We start from the raw sequence: 24,340 nt of genomic DNA, 5'->3' as shown, positions 1-24,340 counted from the left end.
GCTGCGCTTGCCAGGGGTGTGGACGCAGAGTTCAAGCACAGACAAAGGGCAGGCAGTGATTTCATACTTCTGATAGGTAAGTTAGCTCAGTTGTACTCGGATTCTGTGCTACCCTCTTCTGTCCATAGGCTCCTTTTTCAAAGTAGGCCTCTCCCTGAGCTTCCTCTGTATATATCTGGTTAGCACTGTGGCCGTGTATGCTCGGTCTCCCTAATGGTTCATCATGATGATCATGAGAGCTCCGCCTCGGGGATTGGAAATAGTATGATCCCTTCTGGTAATTTCAAACTCAAAGCCCAGAAAAGGCCATGATTTGACTAGAGTTGATTTCATGCGTCTGATAGGTGTGCAATGTAAGTTGCACCTTGTGTTTTATCCCGTGATATTTACATGCATGACTTTCTGCAATGTTTTAATCCAGTTTATACTGGTGCCGTGGAGGTTTTCTAGAAATCACGTGTACATTAGACTTCCAGTAATAGTATAGCTAGATTTTCAGTGCTCAAGACTGAGCAAAGAAAGGCAGTATTATTTCAGTAACTTGAGACCTTTTAAAGCCGTCAGAGTAGCCTGCTCGTTTGATTAACCTGAGAACTAGGAAAGATTTGAGGTGATCCTGTTGGTCTCCCTAGACTGCTGAGGAACAGAACTTGTTACTGTATGTTGGATCTAAAGGATAATGCTGAAACTTCCCTTGTGAAATGTAGTCTGCTAGAGGGCCTTCTACTTAGCCGTTTTGTTTATACATAATCAGAATCTCTGTTGGGGAGGATCAAGCATGAAGTTGCTTGTCATTTCTTTCTAAGACGAAAACTACACTTGTCAAATGCCAGTTCTACGTTATTCTTTTGGTCTGTGGCACAGGGCAGGCTTAGAATAATAGTGAAAGACGAATAGCTTATTTTGATGATGTATTCTTTTGTGATTTAAAAAAAATAAGATTTTATTAATTCGGGGCACCTGGGTGGCTCAGTGATTGAGCCCCTGCCTTTGGCTCAGGTCCCACATCAGGCCTGCCTCTCCCTCTGCCTCTCTCTTTTATTTATTTATTTGAGAGAAAGGGAAAGCATGAGTAGGGGGAGAAGAATAGGGAGAAATAGACTCCCCACCGAGTGAGGAACCTGATCCAGGGGGATCAAGATTATTCATTTTTCTGTGTTGAGTTGTATAAGTTCTTTATATATTTTGGATATAAAGCCTTTATTGGCTATTTTATTTATAAATGTCTTCTCTCACTCAGTAGGTTGCTTTTTTGTTTTGTTGATGGGTTCTTTTACTGCGCAATAGCTTTTTATTTTGATGTAGCAGTGCTAATCATGAGAGAAATGCAAATCAAAACTGCAATGAGATATGGCCTCATGCCTATCAGAATGACTAAAGAGACAACAAATAACAAGTGTTGGCAAGGGTGTAGAGAAAAGGGACCCCTTGTACTGTTGGTTGGATCATAAATTGATAGCAAAAACTATGGAAAACAGTATAGAGGTTCCTCAAAAACTTAAAAAATAGAAATACCATATGATCCAATCACTCCACTACTGAGTATTTACCCCCAAAAATGGAAACCCTAATTCAAAAAAGATATATGGGGATCCCTGGGTGGCTCAGTGGTTTAGTGCCTCCTTCGGCCCAGGGCCTGATCCTGGAGACCCGGGATCGAGTCCCACATCGGGCTCCCTGCATGGAGCCTGCTTCTCCCTCTGCCTGTGTCTCTGCTTCTCTCTCTCTCTCTCTCTCTGTGTGTGTGTGTGTGTCTCTCATGAATAAATAAATAAAATCTTAAAAAAAAAAAGATACATGCACCCCTATGTTTATTTCAGCCTTATTTACAACAGCCAGGATTTGGAAGCAACCCAATTATCCATCAATAGATGAATGGATAAAGAATATGTGGTGTCTGTGTGTGTACACACACAAACACTGGAATATTACTCTTAAAAAATAATGAGATCTTGTCGTTTGCAACAACTTGGACGGACCTAGAAGGTATTGTTCTAAGTGAAATTAGTGGGGAAAGATAAATACCATATGATTTTACTTATATGTGGAATCCGGGGGAAAAAATGAATAAACAGAAAGATAGACTTACATACAGAGACAAACTGGTGGTTGCCAGAGGGGAGGTGGTTGATGGAATAGGCAAAATAGAAGGAGATGAAAAGCTGCAGACTTCCAGTTACTAAATAAATAAGGCACAGTGATAAAAAGTACAGCATAGAAAGTGTAGTCAATAATATCATATTAAGGGACGCCTGGGTGGCTCGGCGGTTGGGAGCCTGCCTTCGGCTCAGGTCATGATCCCCGGATCCGGGATTGAGTCCCACATTGGGTTCCCTGCGTGGGACCTGCTTCTCCCTCTGCTTGTGTCTCTGCCTCTCTCTCTGTCTGTGTGTCTCATGAATAAATAATCTTTTAAAAAATAATATTGTATTAATGTTGTATAGTGACAGTAACTAATCATCACGAGCACTGAGTAACGTATAGAATTGTCCAATCAATATATTGTACACCAGAAACTAATATATCATATGTCAATTATACTTTAATAAAAAATTAAAATACACATGTACATATACATACACAAATTAGTTGGGGCACCTAGGTGGCCCAGTCCATTAAGCATCTGCCTTCTGCTCAGGTCATGATCTCAGGGTCCTGGGATCCAGCCCCTGTCAGGCTCCCTGCTCAGTGGGAAATCTGCTTCTCACTCTCCCTCTGCCTGCTGCTCCCCCTGCTCATTTTCTCTCTCTGTGTGTCAAATAAATAAAATCTTTAAAAGAAAAAAAGCAAATTAGCAGATATTTCAGGAACTTTAAGGAAACCTTTGACATTTTTTTTTAAAGATTTTATTTATTTATTCACGAGAGACACACACAGAGAGAGGCAGAGACACAGGCAGAGGGAGAAGCAGGCTCCCTGCAGGGAGCCGACGTGGGACTTGATCCCAGAACCCCAGGATCACAATCTGAGTCAAAGACAGACAATCAACCACTTGTCAAATCCCAGTTCTACGTTATTCTTTTGGTCTGTGGCACAGGGCAGGCTTAGAATAATAGTGAAAGACGAATAGCTTATTTTGATGATGTATTCTTTTATGATTTTAACAGTAACACACATAAGTGTTTTACAACTTTTTGTTTTGAAGAATTTATTTGAGATAGAGCACCAGCAAGGGGAGGGACAGAGGGAGAGGGATCAGCAGGCTCCCTGCTGAGTAGAGAGCCTACTCCATCCTGGGACCCTGGGATTGTGACCTCTGGCAAAGGCAAATGCTTAACTAACTGAGTCACCAAGGTACCCCTTGTTATACAGGTTTGATGAAGGAGTCCTAAGAGACTCTTTTCTAATGGTTATACTGGCTTATTGCCTCTTATGGACCATATCCTTGGCACACTCCCTCCTGTTGATATGGTTAGTGGGCCAAGGTTCAGGAGATACTGGCTTTGTGCACTGCGTGCCAGCTCCTAAGTTCTGTGAATCAGTGGTTAGAGCAGGGAAAGAGGAGAGCAGGTAGAGAGGGTAGGCAGTACCAAAACACCCCTGTGATCTCATCAACCTGCTATCTGATTTTGAACAGATCTCTTTTCTTCTTTAGGTTTTGATCTTCAACTAATATGTGGGTCAGTTAAGTGAAAATTTCTTTAAAATGCCTGGTCAAGGACATTTTCAAGAAGGTGATGTATAGTGTGGAAATTAATTTTTATTTGTATTTATTTATTTTTAAAAGATTTTTATTTATTTATTTATTCATTTGAGACACAGAGAGGGAGAGAGAGAGGCAGAGACACAGGCAGAGGGAGAAGCAGGCTCCATGCAGGAGCCCGACGTGGGACTGGATCCCGGGTCTCCAGGATCAGGCCCTGGGCTGAAGGCGACGCTAAACCGCTGAGCCACCTGGGCTGCCTGGAAATTAATTTTTAAAAACGAACAGTGCAGAATTTAGTAGATACCACAGGAAGTATACAGAAAACTCTACATCTTTTTAAGAAATTTTTTATTGTATAATTAAAATACAGTGTTGTATTAACCTCAGGTACACAATATAGTGATTCAACAATTTTATACATTACTCAGTGCTCAGCATAATGAAGTCACCATCTTCACCAATTATTATTTAACTCTTAGTGATTACATCCTCTATGCTGTACTTTCATTGCTGTGACTTAGTTATTTAGAAGTTTATCCCTCTCAATCCCCCTTATCTGTTTCTCCCACCCCCACTCAACTCCCTTATTGCAATCACCAGTTTTTTTTCTCTTAAGAGTCTGTTTTTTCTTTTTTCATTTGTTGTTTCTTAAATTATACATATGATTAAAAGTCATATGGTATTTGTCTTTGTCTTATCTAAGCATAATACCCTCTAGGTCCATCAATGTTGCTACAAATGGATTGATCCCATTTTATAATGGCTGTATAATAATTCATGTATGTATATATACATACACCACATCTTTATCCTTTCATCTATATATGGACACTTGGTTTGTTTCCATATTGTGGCTACTACAAATAATGCTGCAATAAACATAGCAGTGTATATATCTTTTCAAATTACTGTTTTTGTTTTCTCTGGGTAAATACCCAGTAGTGGTATTATTGGATCCTATGGTATTTGTATTTTTAATTTTTTGAGAAAACTCCATACTGTTTTCCACCGTAGGTACACCAATTTGCATTCTCATCGATAGTGCAAAAGGATTCTTTTTCTCTATAGCCTCGACAGTACTTTGTCATTTGTTGTGTTTTTGATCGTAGGCATTCTGACAAGTGTAGGGTGTTATTTCATTGTGATTTTGATTTGCCTTTCCCTGATAAGTGATGGTGAGCATCTTTTTATGTGTCTGTTGGCTATTTGTATGTCTTCTTTGGAAAAATGTCTTTTCAGAGCTTCTGCCCATTTTTTAATTGGATTACTTGTGGGCTTTTTTTTTTAATTTTTATTTATTTATGATAGTCACAGAGAGAGAGAGGCGCAGAGACACAGGCAGAGGGAGAAGCAGGCTCCATGCACCGGGAGCCCGATGTGGGATTCGATCCCGGGTCTCCAGGATCGCGCCCTGGGCCAAAGGCAGGCGCCAAACCGCTGCGCCACCCAGGGATCCCTTGTGGGGGGTTTTTTGGTGCTGTTAGTTCTTTATATATTTTAGATATTAACCCTTTATCAGAAAAGTCATTTGCAAATATCTCCTCCCAGTCTGTAGGTCGTCTTTTCATTTTGTTGATGGTCTCCTTGGTCATGCAAAAGTTTTTTTGTTTGTCTTAAGTCTAGTCCCAAGAGTTTATTTTTGCTTATTTTCCTTGTCTTAGGAGATATACCTGGAAAAATGTTTCTACCTCTGATGTTAAAGAAATTACTGACTATATTTTCTTCTAGGAGTTTTATGGTTTCAGGTTTAAAATTTAGGTCTTTAATCCAGTTTGAGTTTATTTTTATGCTGTTAAGAAAGTGGTAAAGTTTCATTCTTTAGCACATAGCTGTCCAGTTTTCTCAACAGCATTAGTTTGAAGAGACTATCTTTTCACCATTTGTGGGGAACCAGCTGTGGAGCTTATCTGAGAACTGAATCTGATTCCTTGGCACACTGGGGATATGTGAGGTCCTGAGTCGGCAGATGGACTCTTGACCACATTGTTCTCCAGATACAGCTCCTCTGCTTCCCTTCCTTGAGTTAATAGCCTATTCTTTTACCTTTGAAGTAAACATGTTTTTCTCTGCCTCCCAAAGTTAATTATTCCTATAGCCAATCTGCTAGCTCTCTTAATAAAAGCTGAGTGAGACAGCCAATGAGACTGAGACCAAGTCCCAGCCCTGCCCCCCTGTCCCCTATATTAAAATTCAGTGAGATTCCAGTCTTTCTTCATATCGTGGCCTCCAACTATCCTGGCTCTGTGGCAACCATTGTACATTTTGCCTCCTTTATTAGGTTATTTGGCCACATATGCATGGGTTTATTTCTGAGCTCTCTATTATGTTCCATTGGTCTATGTGTCTGTTTTTGTGCCAGTACCATAGTGTTTTGGCTAGCAAAGCTTTGTAATAAATCTTGAAATCTGGGATGTTGATATCCTTAGCTTTATGCCTCATTAAGATTGTGTTGGCTATTCAAGGTCTTTTGTTGTTCCATACAAACTTTCGTATTATTTGTAATAGTTCTGTGGAAAATGCTGTTGGTAATTTGATAGCAATTGCATTAAATCTGTAGATTCCTTTGGGTAGGATGGACATTTCGACAATATTGGTTCTTAAAATCCATAAGCATGGTATACCTTTATGTTTGTTTCAGTCGTCTTCAATTCCTTTCTTTGATATAGTTTTCGAAGTACAGGATTTTCTCCTCTTAAGTTTGCTCCTAGGTATTTCATTCTTTGTAGTACAACTATAAGTGGGATTATTTTCTCAATTTTTCTTTCTGCTGAATTCTGAAGAATTTATTTGAGATAGAGCACCAGCAAGGGGAGGGACAGAGGGAGAGGGATCAGCATATTTTGTTTTTCTTTCTGCTGCTTCATTTTTAGCATATAGAAATCCTACCATTTTCTGGGTATTCATTTTTTTTAATCCAGCAAATTTACTGGATTATTACTTCTAGTAGTTTTTTGGGTGAGTCTTTAGGATTTTCTGTGTATATTATCATGTTGTTTGCAAATAGTGGCACTTTTTTTGGTTTGTTTTACCAGTATGGATGCCTACTTCTTTTTGTCTGATTTCTTCAGCTAGTACTATGTTGAATAAAAGTAGCTAGGTGGACATCCTTGTCTTATTCCTGATATTAGTGGAAAATCTGTTTTTCTCTGTTGAGTATGATGTTAGCTGTGAGTTTTTCATATATAGCCTTTATCATGTTATGTTCCCTCTAGCCCCACTTTGTTGAGTTTTATTATGAATGGATGATGAACTTTGTCAAGTGCTTTTCTGCATCTATTGATGATTTTTAGTCTTCATTTTATTGATGTATCGTGTTGATTGACTTGTGAATATTGAACCATCTGTGCATTCCTGAAATAAATCCTAATTGATTGTGGTGAATGATCCTTTTAATGTAGTATAGGCAATTTGCTAATAGACCATTTTTCCATCTATGTTCATCAGAGATATTGGCCTATAGTTTTCTTTTTTGTAGTGTCTGTCTATGCTTTTAGTATCACAGCAATGCTGGCCTTGTAAAATGAATTTGGAAGCTTTCTTTCCTATTTTCACTTATGAAATTGTTTACAAAGAAGAGGTGTTAACTCTTCTTTAAATGTATGGAAGAGGGATCCCTGGGTGGCGCAGCGGTTTGGCGCCTGCCTTTGGCCCAGGGCGCGATCCTGGAGACCCGGGATTGAATCCCACGTCGGGCTCCCGGTGCATGGAGCCTGCTTCTCCCTCTGCCTGTGTCTCTGCCTCTCTCTCTCTCTGTGACTATCATAAATAAATAAAAATTTAAAAAAATGTATGGAAGAATTCATTTGTGAATCAATGTGATCCTGGGCTTTTATTTTTTGTTAAGGCTTTTTTTTTAAAGATTTTATTGGGGGATCCCTGAGTGGTTCTGAAGATTTTATTTATTTATTCATGAGAGACAGAGAGACAGACAGACAGAGAGGCAGAGACACAGGCAGAGGGAGAGGCAGGCTCCATGCAGGGAGACCAACATGGGACTCGATCCTGGGTCTCCAGGATCACGCCTTGGGCTGAAGGGTGCGCTAAACCGCTGAGCCACCTGGGCTGCCCCTGTGTTTTTTAAAATTTCTTTGATTGCATCACTGGTCTTTTGGTTATTTAGTTTCATGTTATTTAGTCTCCATATGTTTATTTCTTACAATTTTTTCCTTGTAATTTCTTGTTTTAATACTGCTGTGATCAGAAAAAAATGCATGGTATGATTTCAATCTTTTTAACTTTACTGAGGATTGTTTTGTGGCCTCATACTTTATCTATTCTGGATCATGTGCACTTGGAAAGAAAGTGTATTCTGTTGTTTTTGGATGGAATGTTCCGTATGTCTGTTGACCAAGGTGTCCTTAATAGACATTGATTATTGATTTTCTGCCGAATGATTTATCTAGTGATGTAAGTGTAGTGTTACATTGTATTACCATCAATTTCTTTATGTCTATTAGGTGATTAGGTATTTAAGTGTTCTGTTGAGTGTATAGATAACTGTTATATCCTCATGTTGGGTTGATCCTTTTATCATTATGTAATGCCCTTCTTTGTCTCCTGTTATGGAATTTGTTTTAAAGTACATTTTGTCTGATACAAGCATTGCTACCCAGCTTTTTGTTTCCATTTGCATGATGAATATTTTTCCATCTCTTGAATTTCAGTCTGTATGCATCTTTAGGTCTGAGGTGAGCCTCCTGTAGGCTGTATATAGATGGGTCATGTTTTTTCTTCCATTCATACCATCCTTTGTCTTTTGATTGGAGTATTTAGGTAATTTCACTTAAAGTTAGTTATGTACTTATTGCCATTTTGTTACTTGTTTTCTGGCTGTAGTTCTTCTTTGTTCTCTTCGTGATTGATGGGTTCTATAGTGTTGTTTGGCTTTTTTTGTGTGTGTTTCTATTACAGAATTTGGTTTGTGGTTACCATGAGGCTCCTATATAACATCATAAGCACACTGGAGTCCATATTAATTTGAAAGTCATTTAAAAACATTCTTAGTTGGAGCAGCTCGGGTGGCTCAGTGGTTTAGCGCAGCCTTCAGCCCAGGGCCTGATCCTGGAAACCCGGGATCGAGTCCCACGTAGGTCTCCCTGCATGGAGCTTGCTTCTTCCTCTGCCTGTGTCTCTGCTGCACTCTCACTCTCTGTATCTCTCATTAATAAATAAATAAAATCTTTAAAAAAATAAAAAAAATAAAAACATTCTTGGGGCAGCCCGGGTGGCTCAGCGGTTTAGCGCTGCCTTCAACCCAGGGCGTGATCCTGGAAACCCGGGATCGAGTCCCATGTCGGGCTCCCTGCATGGAGCCTGCTTCTCCCTCTGCCTGTGTCTCTGCTTCTCTCTCTCTCTCTCTCTCTCTTTGTGTCTCTCATGAATAAATAGGTCTTTAAAAAAATTCTTAAAACCAAAGAATCTTTTATTTTTCCCCTTCCTCTTGTTTTTACTCCTTCCTTCACATTTTATGTACATGTTATAATATTTTATATTTTTATTCATCATTTTCTTGTGTCTAATTATGGCTATTTATTTTCCACTTAAAGAAGTCCCTTTAGAAAAATAAATTTAGATGAAATCAGAGGGGGAGAGAAACCATAAGATACTCTTAACTACAGGAAACAAATTGAGGGTTGCTGGAGGGGAAGTGGGTTTGGGGAAGGGATAATTGTGTAATGGGCATTAAGGAGGGTATTTGATAGAATGAGCACTGGGTGTTATATGCAACTGATGAATCACTAAATCCTACCTCTGAGACTAATAATACACTGTATGTTGATTTAATTGAATTTAAATTTAAAAATACCAAAAAAGAAGTCCCTTTAACATCCCTAAAGCTGGTTTAGTGGTGTTTATCTTTAGTCTGGGAAACATTCTCTCTCCTTTAAATCTAAATGATTACCTTGCTTGTAGAGTATTCCTGGTTGTAGTTCTTTTCCTTTTAGTACTTTGAATATATCCTGCTACTGCCTTCTGGTCTGCAAAGTTTCTGGTGAAAAATCAGCTGGCAGGATTCTGGGATTTCTTTTGTATGTAATTTGTTTTCTTTTGCTGCTTTTAAAATTCTCTATCATTACTTTTTGTCATTTTATGTGCCATGATGTGGACCTCTTTAGACTCATTTTGTTTGGAACTATCTGTGCTTCTTGGATTTGGATGTCTACTGACTTCCCCTGGGTTACGGAGGTTTTCAGTTATTTCTTGAAATACATTTTTTACACCTTCCTCTCTTCTTGTGGGACACCTATAATGCAGTTTGTTTTATGGTGTCCAAGAGATCTCTTAACCTATCCTCATTTGCTGAGTGAAGTAAGTCAGTCGGAGAAGGACAAACATTATATGTTCTCATTCATTTGGGGAATATAAATAATAGTGAAAGGGAAAATAAGGGAAGGGAGAAGAAATGTGTGGGAAATATCAGAAAGGGAGACAGAACGTAAAGACTGCTAACTCTGGGAAACGAACTAGGGGTGGTAGAAGGGGAGGAGGGCGGGGGGTGGGAGTGAATGGGTGACGGGCACTGGGTGTTATTCTGTATGTTAGTAAATTGAACACCAATAAAAAAAAAAAAACCTATCCTCATTTAAAAATTTGTTTTCCTCTTTGCTGTTGAACTAGTGTGCTTTCCATTGCCTACCTTCCAAATGGCTGATACATTCTTCTGCAGTAGCTAATCTGTTATTGATTCTTTCCAGTGTTTTTTTGTTTTTCTATGCTTAAACCCTGACTGGTGCATTTTTGTATTTTCTACCTATTTTGAGGGTCTCACTTAGTTCCTCCACTCTTTTCTCCAGTCCAGTATCTTTACAATCATTACTTTTTTTAAAGATTTTTTTTATTTATTCATGAGAGACATAGAGACAGAGGCAGAGGGAGAACAGGCTCCATGCATGGAGCCTGATGCAGGACTAGATCTTGGGACTCCGGGATAGTGCCCTGAGCCAAAGGCAGATGCTCAACCACTGAGCCACCCAGGTGTCCCTACTTTAAATTCTTTTTATCAGGTATATTACTTATCTCTGCTTCATTTAGTTCTTTTCTGAGATTTTTCTTTTCTAGAGCATATTCCTCTGTCTCCCCATTTTGCTTGACTTTATGTATTTGTACAGATTACATGGAACAGCTACTTCTCCTAAAATTGAAGGAATGGTCTTTTTTTTTTTAAGATTTTATTTATTTATGAGAGAGAGAGAGAGGAAGACATACACAGAGGGAGAAGCAGGCTCCCCATTGGGAGCTCGATGCGGGACTCGATCCCAGGACACCGGGATCATGACCTGAGCCCAAGGCAGACACTCAACCAACCACTGAGCCACCCAAGTGTCCCTGAAGGAATAGTCTCGAATGGACACTGCCTGGTGAATTTTGCTGGCTGACTGGAATTGTGGCTATATATGCTAGTTGTTCTAAACCACAGCTTCTTACTGAAAGTAATTATAATAAAAATACAATTTGAGAAAAAAATGAAAAAAGAGTAAAGACAAAAAATAAGAAGAGAAATGAAAATGAGAAATTAAAAAAAACTGTGGCTTACTTTCAGTACCCCAGCACTATGGGGGCTAGTGTGGGCTTGTGGACTGTGGACTCACTGAGGTCGCAAGCTCCTTGCCAGCCAGGTCCTGTTCTGGTCTCCGGTTTTAAGGTAGAGGGGAAGAAAGTGTTCCTGCAGCTCTTCAGGCCTTTTATTTATTTTTAAGTTTTTATTTATTTGTCCAAGAGAGATCACAAGCAGAGGGAGGAGCAAGGAGAGAGAGGAGAATAGGCTTAATCCCAGGTCCTGGGATCACGCCCTGAGCTGAAGGTAGACGCTTAACCAAGTGAGCCACCCAGGCACCCCTTTTTCAGGCCTTTTAAAAATTGTAGCTTTTTTGCATGTGTGTCACAGTGTCACTGGGACTGGTGTTTGGCTTATGAACCAAGACTTGCCAAGCTCACAAAATCACTGTACTAGATCTTCCTGTTACGGCATCTGGACCCTGTTCCTGTCTGGGCTTTTAAGGCGGAGGGGTAGAGTATGTTTTATGTCTCTTTGTTTAAGGTCTCACTGAGATCCTCCACGCTCAAGTCCAGTATGTTTATGACCCTTACACTTGGAATTCTTTATTAGGCACACTGCTTATCTCCATTTCAGAATTTAGTTGTGCTGTGATTCTGTCTCCCTCTTTCATTTGGGACATATTCTTCTGTCTCCTTATTTTGTATGTTTTTGTTTCTATATATTAGGAATATCTGCTGTCTCCTGATCTTGAAAGTAGCAACCTTATGAAGAAGTGGTCCTGTGGTGCCCTGTAGCACATTGCCCATGGTCACCAGAGCCAGGTGCTCCATTGGGGTCTCTTATATGGGTTGAGTGTGCCCTATTGTTGTGGCTGAGCCATGTTTGCGGTTTGTGGAGCTGGCTGCAATGGCCTGCTTTGCACACTATGGGTGCACCTGGCAGGGTTGTCCAGTGCTGTTGAGGGGCCTGAGGCCACCACAGGCTTGTGATTTGGCAGTGTCAGCATTCATGTTAGCTCTCTGCACTTAAATCCTTGTGCTACAGTTGAATGCACACTGAAATGCAGTGTACTCCCCCTAAGCAGCTTCCGTTGGTGGGCGTGGCCAACAGACCAGGTAACTTACCCCAGTCCTTTTGCTAGGGCTGTAGTTGCACCTAAAAGCAGGACACTCTCCTTGTGCTGTCAGCTAAGACTTGGCTGTTGGAACTCAAGGCCTGCTGGTTTGTGTGGTTATCTTTCCCCCTTACCCAGGACAGGAGTCACTTTTGGAGTGGCATTAGTTCCTGCAGAAGCTGCATGCAGGGTGTCCCCGAGCAGAAGCCTATTTGGAAAGATGCTTGAGAATTTGGGTGGATTTTAATGGGGCTGGTCCGCAAGGGAACATGGGGACAGGGTGTGTAGTCCTAAGATAGGTAGAGTGTTTGTGCTGGTTTGAAAGAATCCAGCTATCTAGGATGGGGTAAGGGAAGAGAAATAGTGCCTGCCAGAAGTTTTGTTCTTGGAGAAGTCTCCTGAAGATTCCTGTCCCTCTAGCACATTTTATTTTCTTTTTCTAGCACATTTTAGTAAATAAATATTCAACAGGTATACTCCAAGTGTATTTTAAAAGATTTTATGTATTTATTTGAAAGCAAGTGAGCAAGCATGAGTAGGGGGAAAGGCAGAGGGAGAGGGAGAAACGGACTCCCTGCTGAGCAGGAAGCCTGACACGGTGCTCGATTCCAGGACTCTGAGATCATGATCTGAGCTGAAGGCAGATGCTTAACCAACTGAGCCACCTCTCCAAGTGCTTTTCGAACTCCTGCTTCAATGTATGTCTTGGTCGTGTTGTTAAAGGTGGCTCTTTGAAGGAAGGGACTGTTTCCTTTTGCCCTCTGGCTCTCTAGGAGCTAAGCCCGATAATTAAAACACATGGATTAAAATAGGTTAAGGCCCCCTGATTTTCAAAGCCCAATGTTATAAGGACTTGTTTTCCCAGCATGGGTCTGTCATGCCTGGGGCACTTGTGTGGGGTCCCATCCTCACTCTTCTGTGCTCATGGTGTCCCTCTCATTTGTGGTCAGTCTTACCAGTGCTCTGGTTTCTATGTCTCTGCCCTCCTACCCTGTTTTGATGTGGGCTCCTATGATTGACTGTGGAAGATCTGTTGTGCCAGTCTTCAGGTTGTTCTCACATATCTTCTGTTATCCCAATTTGTCATGGGATGAAGTGAGCTCATCCTTTGCATCTTGGACATTTCTAGAGCACTTGTACTTAGTGTGCTTGATTGCTCTTCCAATTTTACATACATGTGACTCTCATGTCTTCCATCACTCAAATCATATAGGTCCCTGCCTGAAACTCTGCAACAATTTCCCACTGAAATTAGAGTAACAGTAACACCTAAGCATAGACAGCAATGAACAGGATCTGGCTGATGGGGAACTTGTGACCTCAGTGAGCCCACAGTCCACAAATCCACACCAGCCCTTGTAGTGCTGGGGCACAGAAAGTAAGCCATAATTGTTTTTTTTTTAATTTGTCTTTGCCCTGATCACTTGCTAGTTGGTTGCTCTGCCCCAGACACATAGGTTTTGGGATTTTATTTTAAATATTATCAAAAGGCATATCATTTACAAAACATAAACTGCTCCATTTATTTAATTTTTAAAAAATATTTTATTTATTTATTCATGAGAAACAGAGAGAGGCAGAGACACAGGCAGAGGGAGAAGCAGGCTCCATGTGGGGAGCCCGATGTGGGACTCAATCCCGGGTCTCCAGGATCACGCCCTGGGCTGAAGGTGGTGCTAAACTGCTGAGCTACCCAGGCTGCCTGAAACTGCTCCATTTACATGTACAATTGAGAAATACTGACATTACACTCAAGAAATGATCACTACAATCAAAATAAGGAGTACATCCAGGACACAGGAGCCTTCTGTAAGGAAATAAAGACGTGAATAAATGGTTAGAGCTGTGTATATATTTTTTAGAGCTGTGTATTTTTATGCTGGGTTTATCAAAAATATGATATTACAGGTCAAAGAGCATGAGTTATTTGTAATAAACAGGGGTAATTTTAGCAAGGCCTGTTTGTTCAGATTCTTTTCGGCATCCCTTCTTATTTAGAGTTAAGGATGCTTTTCTCTTCCAGCTAGAGGGAGGGCACCTATCAATCACATGGCAGTTTTACAACATGTTTCAGGGAAGTAAGGCAAGGGATGTAGGGGAGGTCAGAGACCAACCTGTTTCTGCCATTTTCTCAAACTCTTTCAGCCTCAAATATTCAACATGCCAGGATTCCATATTTTGGGGTAACATGTTTTGTTTTAAATTCCATCAGTATACTGTATTACAATAAAGTAATATCCTGCATAGCAGAATCACAGGGATGGAGGCTACCTAATGCATGGAATCTGATGTGATTGTAATCACTTTTGTTTAATTTAGATCAATTCTTGTGTGGACTAGGCAAAAGGTAAAGTAAGCAAGCAATAGTAGCAGTTGGAATTTCAAGAGTGACAAGGCTTATTAAATGTCAGATAAAATAGCTTTAATCACATATCCTCTTTCTCTTTTGCAAAATTTTTTAAATATTGTTTCTATTATAATAAGCTTACTATAATAATCTACCATTCCTTCCTCATCACCTCTAATACATATGGAAGAAAAACACTGGCCCACTAATGAAATTAGGTTGCAGGAGGGATCTGGCTAGAAGCAATGAGCTTCAGTAAATCCCCACTGCCTTCCTTCAGCCTTCACTTCCTGGTAACAGGGCATGGGATGGCTGGTTTTGTTCTATGCTTTATGGTCTCTAAAGTCAGTCTTCTTGATAGCAACAAAAACCAAGTAGCAATCACACACGTTCTCTGCTTAGAGTGAGCTTTAATTAGTTTCTTTGAATTTTCTACCTCACTTTTAAAAAATGATACTCCTCCTTCATAGAGGCTTGGTGAAACATGAGATTGACTTTGCATACTGTGTTAATGTCTTAGGTAAACGGCTTTGAGGAAATGTCAGCTTTATGAGTATCTTAATGTTACTTACATTTATATTGTCGCTTGCTTGTTTCACATAAGCTGCAATTAGGTAAGTTTCATTCTTTTGCATTGTATATTCTATAACACTTTGGTATAGTTATTTCTTTTCTGTTGGTGGGAGGGATGAAGGATTGAAGCACAAATCAAAACTCTAGTTTTTTTTAGTCTTATGACAGGAAGGAAGATAAAGTACTTACATACTTACATACAGGAAGTTCAAGTACTATCTCTTCAAAATGGATTTTTCTTCTTCTTTTTTTTTTTTAAACCAAACTCCACTTGAGTTTGTTCTTTTTTTTTTTTTTAATTTTTATTTATTCATGATAGACACACAGTGAGAGAGAGAGAGGCAGAGACACAGGCAGAGGGAGAAGCAGGCTCCATGCACCGGGAGCCTGACGTGGGATTCGATCCCGGATCTCCAGGATCGCGCCCTGGGCCAAAGGCAGGCGCCAAACCGCTGCACCACCCAGGGATCCCCAAAATGGATTTTTCATGGAGAGGAGATAATCACCTTTCCTATGTCACTTCTTACATTACAGAGCATCACAGAAATTACTTCAGGGCTTCTATAGAAATGTCTTAGCTCTTCCTGTTACTGGAATAGATTTTAAGACCTTGAACATAAAATGTTTGTGGGAAGCTGTCACTTTCATTGGTGGAAAAAATGTGTATCTAATGTTCTTGTTGTAAGCAGTAGCACATTCAAAATTTCCTTTGAGAATTCAGAATCCACTTAATTTTTTTTTTTTATTTATGATAGTCACACACACAGAGAGAGAGAGAGGCAGAGACACAGGCAGAGGGAGAAGCAGGCTCCATGCACCGGGAGCCCGACATGGGATTCGATCCCGGGTCTCCAGGATCGCGCCCTGGGCCAAAGGTAGGCGCCAAACCACTGCGCCACCCAGGGATCCCAGAATCCACTTAATTTTGGGCTGGCATTTTCACCAGATAATCACAATTTGATCCACTTGTATGTATCTATCCACCAAAGCTTTCTATAAACATATTTTGGCAAAAGCAACACTTTTAAAAATAATAAAGACATTTCAGTACCCTCCTCACCAACATTTAGAATGTGTTGATCAGTGAAGGGCAAAACCACAGTCTACAAAAGAAGATGTGTCTGTTCTATTTGGGGGTCTTGGGGATTCCAATTTGGGAGAGACAGAGTCAACTGAAATCAAGAGTGTGCTCTGGAGAGACCCAGGAGGTCAAGGTTCTTAAAGCAAGAAAGTTTTAAAGTTGTTTTAAACAAACAAAATGTGACTGGTGCTGGTATAGCTACAGTTAGAATGTATTCTGATTGGTTGTTAGAACTAGTGCTAGGCAGAAAGTCCCCTTATGACCATTCTACCATGTTGTGGATACCTTGGCTTTTAGCTGAGGACAGCAACAATTCTGAGAATTTGAGACCGGAGACGTAAATCCTACTTCCTCAATGTCTTCCTGGTTCCATTATTAAATAACCCTCTTATCAATGCTTGCTCCTAATTTATTCTCTTCATTATCATTCCCCCTTTCTAATCAAGATCTTTCTCTATAATCAACCTTAGCTTTGTAGTCCCAATGTGATGCCTGAGTGGCCAACAGCCTCCTCCAGGTGCATCAAGTCCCGGGGTGGGGGGGGGGGAGGGCAGTGAGAGTGGAGAGAGTCTCCTGGTTGGTAGATCTTTGTGTGAGAGTCTTAAGGCTACATCTGAGCAACAAGGAGGTTTAAGGAAGTGGATCTTAGGCTATGTCAACTGAAGTTTCACTTGTCACTGTCAGTGAGTAGGCCTGATGAATATTTTCAAATCTTTTAGCAACTATTATGTTGACATTTTGAGTAGAACAACACTGGGAAATGTATGACATAATTTGAAAATAATAAGTAGGGTACAAATTAAAATAACAATAATACAATTTATAGACTTATTCTAGTTAAATTCTACAATGTGATCTTATGCTGGAAAATACCAAGCCCCAGCCAGAAAAAGAAACTTCAAAGGAGAGACAGTAGTCACTGATAATTGACAGAAAACCCTGCAGGGCAGCTATTATCTTCATAATCAGAAGGATCTTCATCAGATAATCTATTATGGATAAGTCCCTTTTCTTCATGTGATGGGAGATCAGATGGGATCTGAGAATTTTAAGGGGGGAAATAAGGTGGCCCAAAAGGCCTTGGCTACTAATTCTCCAGCTATCTAAACAAGTGTCCAAAGAGTACTGGTATATGCACAAAGATATATACTGTGGGGGTGCATGGAATGCCAAGCTCTCAGTTTTATAAAGGAGAAGGGGGATAGCATCTAAGCAGGGATCAGAGAGCTTTGAATGTCCAGTTGTTTGGTTAAAAGAGCACCACTGAGTTTTTGAAAGATAGTATCAGGTTTGATGGATGATGCGTTGTTACATTCAAGTAGTGATATCCAAAAGACTTGGCATAATGGAGATGGACAGGTGAAAAGATTTCTATGTTAGAACAGGTGGGAGATACACAACTTGTATAGAGGAAATCATAGGAAGGGAAGGAGTGGATTTCCATTTTTTGCTAATCAAAGTTCCGTTGACCCAGGAGGTGGTCTTTAATTTAGGGGGAGTGAGCATAAAACATCGAAGGTTTTCTTAAGGCAAGAATATCTTGACATGAATAGTGATGGAGGAAGGTGTTTTGCTATAACTAATGGAAATATTTGGGACCATGGAGAAATTGTATATAGGTAACATTATGGGGTCATTATTATCAATAACCCAGTAGGAGTATGATGACAAATCCAATAGAAAGGTTTCCAAAAGTAGCAAGGGACTCTGATAATTAAATTACAGCATTGTTTTCCCAATCAAAAGTGAAAATGAAAGGGAAGAGAAATAAGCCTCATAAGAATTGATGTGAAGTATCTTATGAACATAATAGTGATCTGACCCTGAATCTTGTTTTTTTTTTTTTTTTTTTTTTTTTTTTTTTTTTTTTTTAAAGATTTTATTTATTTATTCATGATAGTCACAGAGAGAGAGAGAGGGGCAGAGACACAGGCAGAGAGAGAAGCAGGCTCCATGCATCGGAAGCCCGATGTGGGATTCGATCCCGGGTCTCCAGGATCGCGCCCTGGGCCAAAGGCAGGCGCCAAACCGCTGCGCCACCCAGGGATCCCCAGACTTTTTACTATACAGAACAAACTGATGGTTAGCAGGGAGGATAGGGGTAGGGTGAGGGGTAAATAGGTGATGGGGATTAAGAAATGCACTTGTGATGAGCACTGGGTGATTATGGAAATGTTGAATCACTGTATTGTACACTGAAACTAATATAACATTTTGTTAACTACCTGGAATTTAAATAAAAACTTTAAAAGATAGAAGAAGTAAATTAAGTTAAAAAATTTTAACAACACCCCCAAATAAAATAAAATCAACATACAAATATTAGTTGCATTTCTATGTGCTAACAATGAACTATCTGAAAAGGAAGTAAGAAAAACAATCCCATTTACAGCAGCATGAGGATGAATAAAATATTTAGGAAAAAACTTAATAAGGAGGTGAAAGATTTGTACACTAAACACTATAAGACATTGATGAAAGAAATTTAAGAAGATACAAATGGAGAATCCATAGATCATTTTGGGTAGTACAGACATGTTAATAATATTAAGCCTTTCAATTCATGACCCTGAATCTTGTGAGGTAGTGTACACAGATGTCATCTGCTTCCTTTTCCAAGAAAGGGTTAGTTTGAGGACTCTGGTCGGTTTGGTGGTCCAGTTAGATGCTGAAGCCTTTTTAAACTGAGAAATATGAATCAATGAGTACATGCCTTCTAATTTAGCAGCACCATGACTGGTCAATAATATCTGGCATGCTCCCCTCTAGCAAGGCTGGAAGGAATCTTTCTGGAGGTCTTTTCCAATCAACCATGTCTCCAGGTTGAAGGCCATGATGTTTGAGGTCTTTATCTCCTAGGAGCACAGTGTGAAAAGACTGTTCTACCAATTTCTCATTTCTCTGAAGGATCTATATCAATCCCTTACAACAAGTCATCACCTTACCTTTAAAAGCTGGGTTCGTATGCACCTTGATCTAATCTCATTGGTCTTCCAGTTATTATATCAAAGGGCGAGAGTATCTCCCATTGGGAGTGAATCTAAGATCTAGTAGTACAGCCACTCTGGAAAACTGTGTGGAGGTTCCTCAGAGTTAAAAATATAACTACCCTACAACCCAGCAATTGCACTACTGGGGATTTACCCCAAAGATACAGTTGCAGTGAAAACTTAAATACCGGGCAGCCCCGGTGGCGCAGCGGTTTAGCGCCGCCTGCAGCCCAGGGCGTGATCCTGGAGACCCAGGATCGAGTCCCACGTCAGGCTCTCTGTGTGGTGCCTGCTTCTCCCTCTGCCTGTGTCTCTGCCTCTCTCTCTCTCTCTCTCTCTCTCTCTGTCTCTATGAATAAATAAAATAAAAATCTTAAAAAAAAAAGAAAACTTAAATACCTGCACCCCAATGTTTATAGCAGTCATGTCCACAATAGCCAAACTGTGGAAGGAGCCTCAGTGTCAATCGAAAGATGCATGGATAAAGAAGATGTGGTCTATATATATAATGGAATATTACTCAGCCATTAGAAATGACAAATATAATATCAGAAAGGGAGACAGAACATGAGACTCCTAACTCTGGGAAACGAACTAGGGGTGGTGGAAGGGGACGAGGGCGGGGGGTGGGGGTGACTGGGTGATGGGCACTGAGGGGAGGCACTTGATGGGATGAGCACTGGGTGTTATTCTATATGTTGGCAAATTGAACACCAATAAAAAATAAATTTATATGAAAAAGAAAAGTAAAAAGAAAAGTAAAAAAAAAAGTAAAAAAAAAAAAAAAAAAGAAACGACAAATATGGGCAGCCTGGGTGGCTCAGCAGTTTGGGGCCGCCTTCGGCCCAGAGCGTGAACCTGGAGACCCGGGATGGAGTCTCACGTCAGGCTCCCTGCATGGAGCCTGCTTCTCCCTCTGCCTGTGTCTCTGCCCCCCCCCCCCCGTGTCTCTCATGAATAAATAAATTAAAAATCTGTATATATATAAAAAGGAACGACAAATACCCACCATTTGCTTCGACGTGGATGGAACTAGAGGGTATTATGCTGAGTGAAATAAATCAGTCTGAGAAGGACAAACATATGGTCTCATTCATTTGGGGAATATAAAAAATAGTGAAAGGGAATAAAGGGGAAAGGAGAGAAAATGAGTGGGAAATATCAGTGAGGGTGACAGAACAGGAGAGACTCCTAACTCTGGGAAACGAACAAGGGGTGGTGGAAACGGAGGTGAGCAGGGGGTTGGGGTGACTGGGTGATAGTCACTGAGGGGGGTACTTAACGGATGAGCACTGGGTGTTATGCTATATGTTGGCAAATTGAACTCCAATAAAAAATATATACAAAAAAATACAAGAGTAATAGGGTGATTGTTATTATACATTTCAAGTATTTTGAGGAAAAGGGGATAGAAGACACTGGTTGGGTCTAAAATTGATAAGCAAAGCCTGAACAGAGACACATGAGATTTTTTCTTTCCTCCGAACCAATACTTTGGGGGAAACTGATCAAATCATAGAGGGTGGAAATGAAGTTGCCTCTATAAGCCCTCAGAGCAGCTCTACTGTTGAGATGGGTGAAAGAATCCTTTCACTGGGGTACTTGAAATGGAGACTGGGAAGGTTGACTTAACCCTTGTCTTGGGTCAATATTCTCAGTTTTAGGCAATCTTTTTTAAATGTCCCAGTTTTTTATAGTAATGACAGGTACCTCTTGGAATAGTGCCATAAACCTGAAATGGGGATTGGTTAGCTCTTAACTTTTGAAGGTTCATAATCTAGGTGGCTTTCTTTTTATTAGACTTTGATTAAGTTCAAGCTAGTAGACTAGCAGATTAAAGAGATCAGCATAGCCTGCCAATTTTAAATGAGTTCTCTTTATGAGTAATGATAGTTCTTCAACTAAGCCATCGATAAAGATGGAATTAAAAATGGCAATAGCAGAAAGGGCAGAGTTTTTGGCAAAGATTGTCTCTAGTTGTACTAGTTACAATAATTGAGAACAGATTCTTGAGGTTTTTTTGGGAAAAAAATTCAACAATGTAGTCCATCTATGGATTTTGGGAAAGTCTTAGGAATAGTTTGAGTCTCTTTCTCAGTTTAAGGACATTAGTTCTGCAGTAGCTCTCCATTTGGAGAATTCATCTAGTATTATCCCAATGGGCTAGATGCATGTAGTTCCTAGCCTGTCCTCTATCAACTACCATTATAATTGGTTGATATAAACCAGAAAAAAAAAAAAACAGGCTCATATGTTTGGATCACAATGGCAAATTCCTCAGCATATAATTTATGAAGGTCTTCAGTGGCTTTAGGGAATTCTTTAGCTATGGGGTGTAATTCAGCCTTTGACCAGGGAGTGAAGGAAGTCTAGGCAACTCTTGCTTCCCCAGGCTTAACCCTCCCCACCTTCTTGTCCCACTGAAGGTTAAGGGAGCTTTAGGTCCTGTAGGATCTGAAGAGGGTTGAGGGTCTGCAGCATAGGAGGAGAGCTGAGCTAAGGATGGATATAGAGGAAAAGGAGATGGAGTAGTGGGGTGAGTGTGAAGGAAGGGGTTATGAAGATTTGGCCTAGTTTTTTTCTTTGATAGTCTATCATAAGTTTTATTTTATTTTATATAAATTTATTTTTTATTGGTGTTCAATTTGCCAACATATAGAAGAACACTCAGTGCTTATCCCATCAAGTGCCTCCCTTCAGTGCCCATCACCCACTCACCCCCACCCCCCGCCCACCTTCCCTTCCACCACCCCTAGTTTGTTTCCCAGAGTTAGGAGTCTCTCGTGTTCTGTCTCCCTTTCTGATATTTCCCACTCATTTTTTCTCCTTTCCCCTTTATTCCCTTTCACTATTTTTTATATTCCCCAAATGAATGAGACCATATAATGTTTGTCCTTCTCCGATTGACTTATTTCACTCAGCATAATACCCTCCAGTTCCATTCCGGTCGAAGCAAATGGGGGTATTTGTCATTTCTAATGGCTGAGTAATATTCCATTGTATTCATAGACCACATCTTCTTTATCCATTCATCTTTTGATGGACACTGAGGCTCCTTCCACAGTTTGGCTATTGTGGACATTGCTGCTATAAACACCGGGGTGCAGGTGTCCCGGTGTTTCATTGCATCTGTATCTTTGGGGTAAATCCCCAGTGCAATTGCTGGGTCATAGGGCAGATCTATTTTTAACTCTTTGAGGAACCTCCACACAGTTTTCCAGAGTGGCTGCACCAGTTCACATTCCCACCAACAGTGTAAGAGGGTTCCCCTTTCTCCACATCCTCTCCAACATTTGTGGTTTCCTGCCTTGTTAATTTTCCCCATTCTTACTGGTGTGAGGTGGTATCTCATCGTGGTTTTGATTTGTATTTCCCTGATGGCAAGTGATGCGGAGCATTTTCTCATGGGCATGTTGGCCGTGTCTATGTCTTCCACTGTGAGATTTCTCTTCATGTCTTTTGCCCATTTCATGATTGGATTGTTTGTTTCTTTGCTGTTGAGTTTAATAGGTTCTTTATAGATCTTGGAAACTAGCCCTTTATCTGATACGTCATTTGCAAATATCCTCTCCCATTCTGTAGGCTGTCTTTTAGTTTTGTTGACTGTATCTTTTGCTGTGCAGAAGCTTCATATCTTGATGAAGTCCCAATAGTTCATTTTTGCTTTTGTTTCTCTTGCCTTCATGGATGTATCTTGCAAGAAGTTACTGTGGCCGAGTTCAAAAAGGGTGTTGCCTGTGTTCTCCTCTAGGATTTTGATGGAATCTTGTCTCACATTTTGAGTTTATCTTTGTGTATGGTGCAAGAGAGTGGTCTAGTTTCATTCTTCTGCATGTGGATGTCCAATTTTCCCAGCACCATTTATTGAAGAGACTGTCTTTTTTCCAGTGGATAGTCTTTCCTCCTTTGTCAAATATTAGTTGACCATAAAGTTGAGGGTCCACTTCTGGATTCTCTATTTTGTTCCATTGATCTATGTGTCTGCTTTTGTTTGGCCTAGTTTTCTAATTCTGAAAGCCTCTTGGAAAGATCTGAATTAACTCTAAACTTTTGTTTTTTTCTTTTTTAAAGATTTTTTTATTCATGAGAGAGAGAGAGCAGAGACACAGGCAGAGGGAGAAGCAGGCTCCCCACAGGGAGCCCGATGTGGGACTCAATCCTGGACCCTAGGATCCTGCCCTGAGCCAAAGGCAGGCACTCAACCACTGAGCCACCCAGGCGTCCCTAACTCAAAACTTTAGGAAGCTAACTGGCTAAAGGTAAGCAAACTTCTCAGTTTTTTTTTTTTTTTTTTGAGGCCTCTAAGATACCGATTAAAAGAAGCTTTCCACTGGCTTTGTTTGGTTTTACAGCCTTTTTTCCAATTGTGCACAGAAGTGAACTGATTTTTGCCCCATCATAGCCAGTGGAGTTTTCATTCATCCCAGGTAATAGGAGTCCAACAGGGCAAAAATTTACAGCAGGAAGGACCATATTCTTTAAACAGAAAACTGTAGGAGTCCCAGAAGATGTTGGCACATAAGAACCCTTCTTAGAAGCAGAGTTTCCCAAGAATTAGTACTCAGAAGGCTACTAAAACTAGAATCTTCCACTAGGAAACATGAAGACAGAATCCTCTCCTTGAATGTGAGGACAGAAGCCAGCAAGACAGAACACCCAACTATAGGCCGAGAGGACTTAACTGCCATGACCCAAAGCCAGTCTTGCAATACCTTACTCAAATCCATGGCAGTGCTGGAGATGGCAGCAAGTGCTGGAGATGACTGCTGGTCACTTTGAATCCCACTCCTGATACCATGTAATATTGAAAGGCAGAACTGCAATCTGTAAAATAAAATTTGTACATTTATTGGGGGTCTTAGGGTTTGCAATCTGGGAGACATAGAGTCACTAATATCAGGTGTGCTCTGGAGAGACAAAGGGCATTTACATAAGTTGTTTTGAATGAAATGTGATTGGTTGCTAGTAGTGCCAGGTGGAAAGTCCATTTATGTTAAATTCTTCTTAAAAAGATTTTATTTATTCATTTATTTTATAGAGTGTGTGTACACCTGTGTGTAGGGATGGGGGTGGAGTTAGAGGAAGAGAGAT

The 24,340-nt window shown here is 40.3% G+C and overlaps 1 long non-coding RNA gene across 1 annotated transcript; it reads left to right on the top strand.

The window, feature by feature from the left end:
* The first annotated feature begins 15,911 nt into the window (after positions 1-15,911).
* On the top strand, positions 15,912-24,098 carry LOC118353804 (uncharacterized). Its single transcript, XR_004813194.2, has 3 exons — positions 15,912-16,053; positions 23,321-23,508; positions 23,845-24,098. It is a non-coding gene; the product is annotated as an uncharacterized LOC118353804 (long non-coding RNA).
* The last annotated feature ends 242 nt before the right edge of the window (positions 24,099-24,340 follow it).

The sequence above is a fragment of the Canis lupus genome, chromosome X (assembly GCF_003254725.2).
Source record: "Canis lupus dingo isolate Sandy chromosome X, ASM325472v2, whole genome shotgun sequence".
Taxonomy (NCBI): domain Eukaryota; kingdom Metazoa; phylum Chordata; class Mammalia; order Carnivora; family Canidae; genus Canis; species Canis lupus.
The sequence above is the reverse complement of the archived record's forward strand: the minus strand, read 5'-3'. Positions and strand labels throughout refer to the sequence as shown.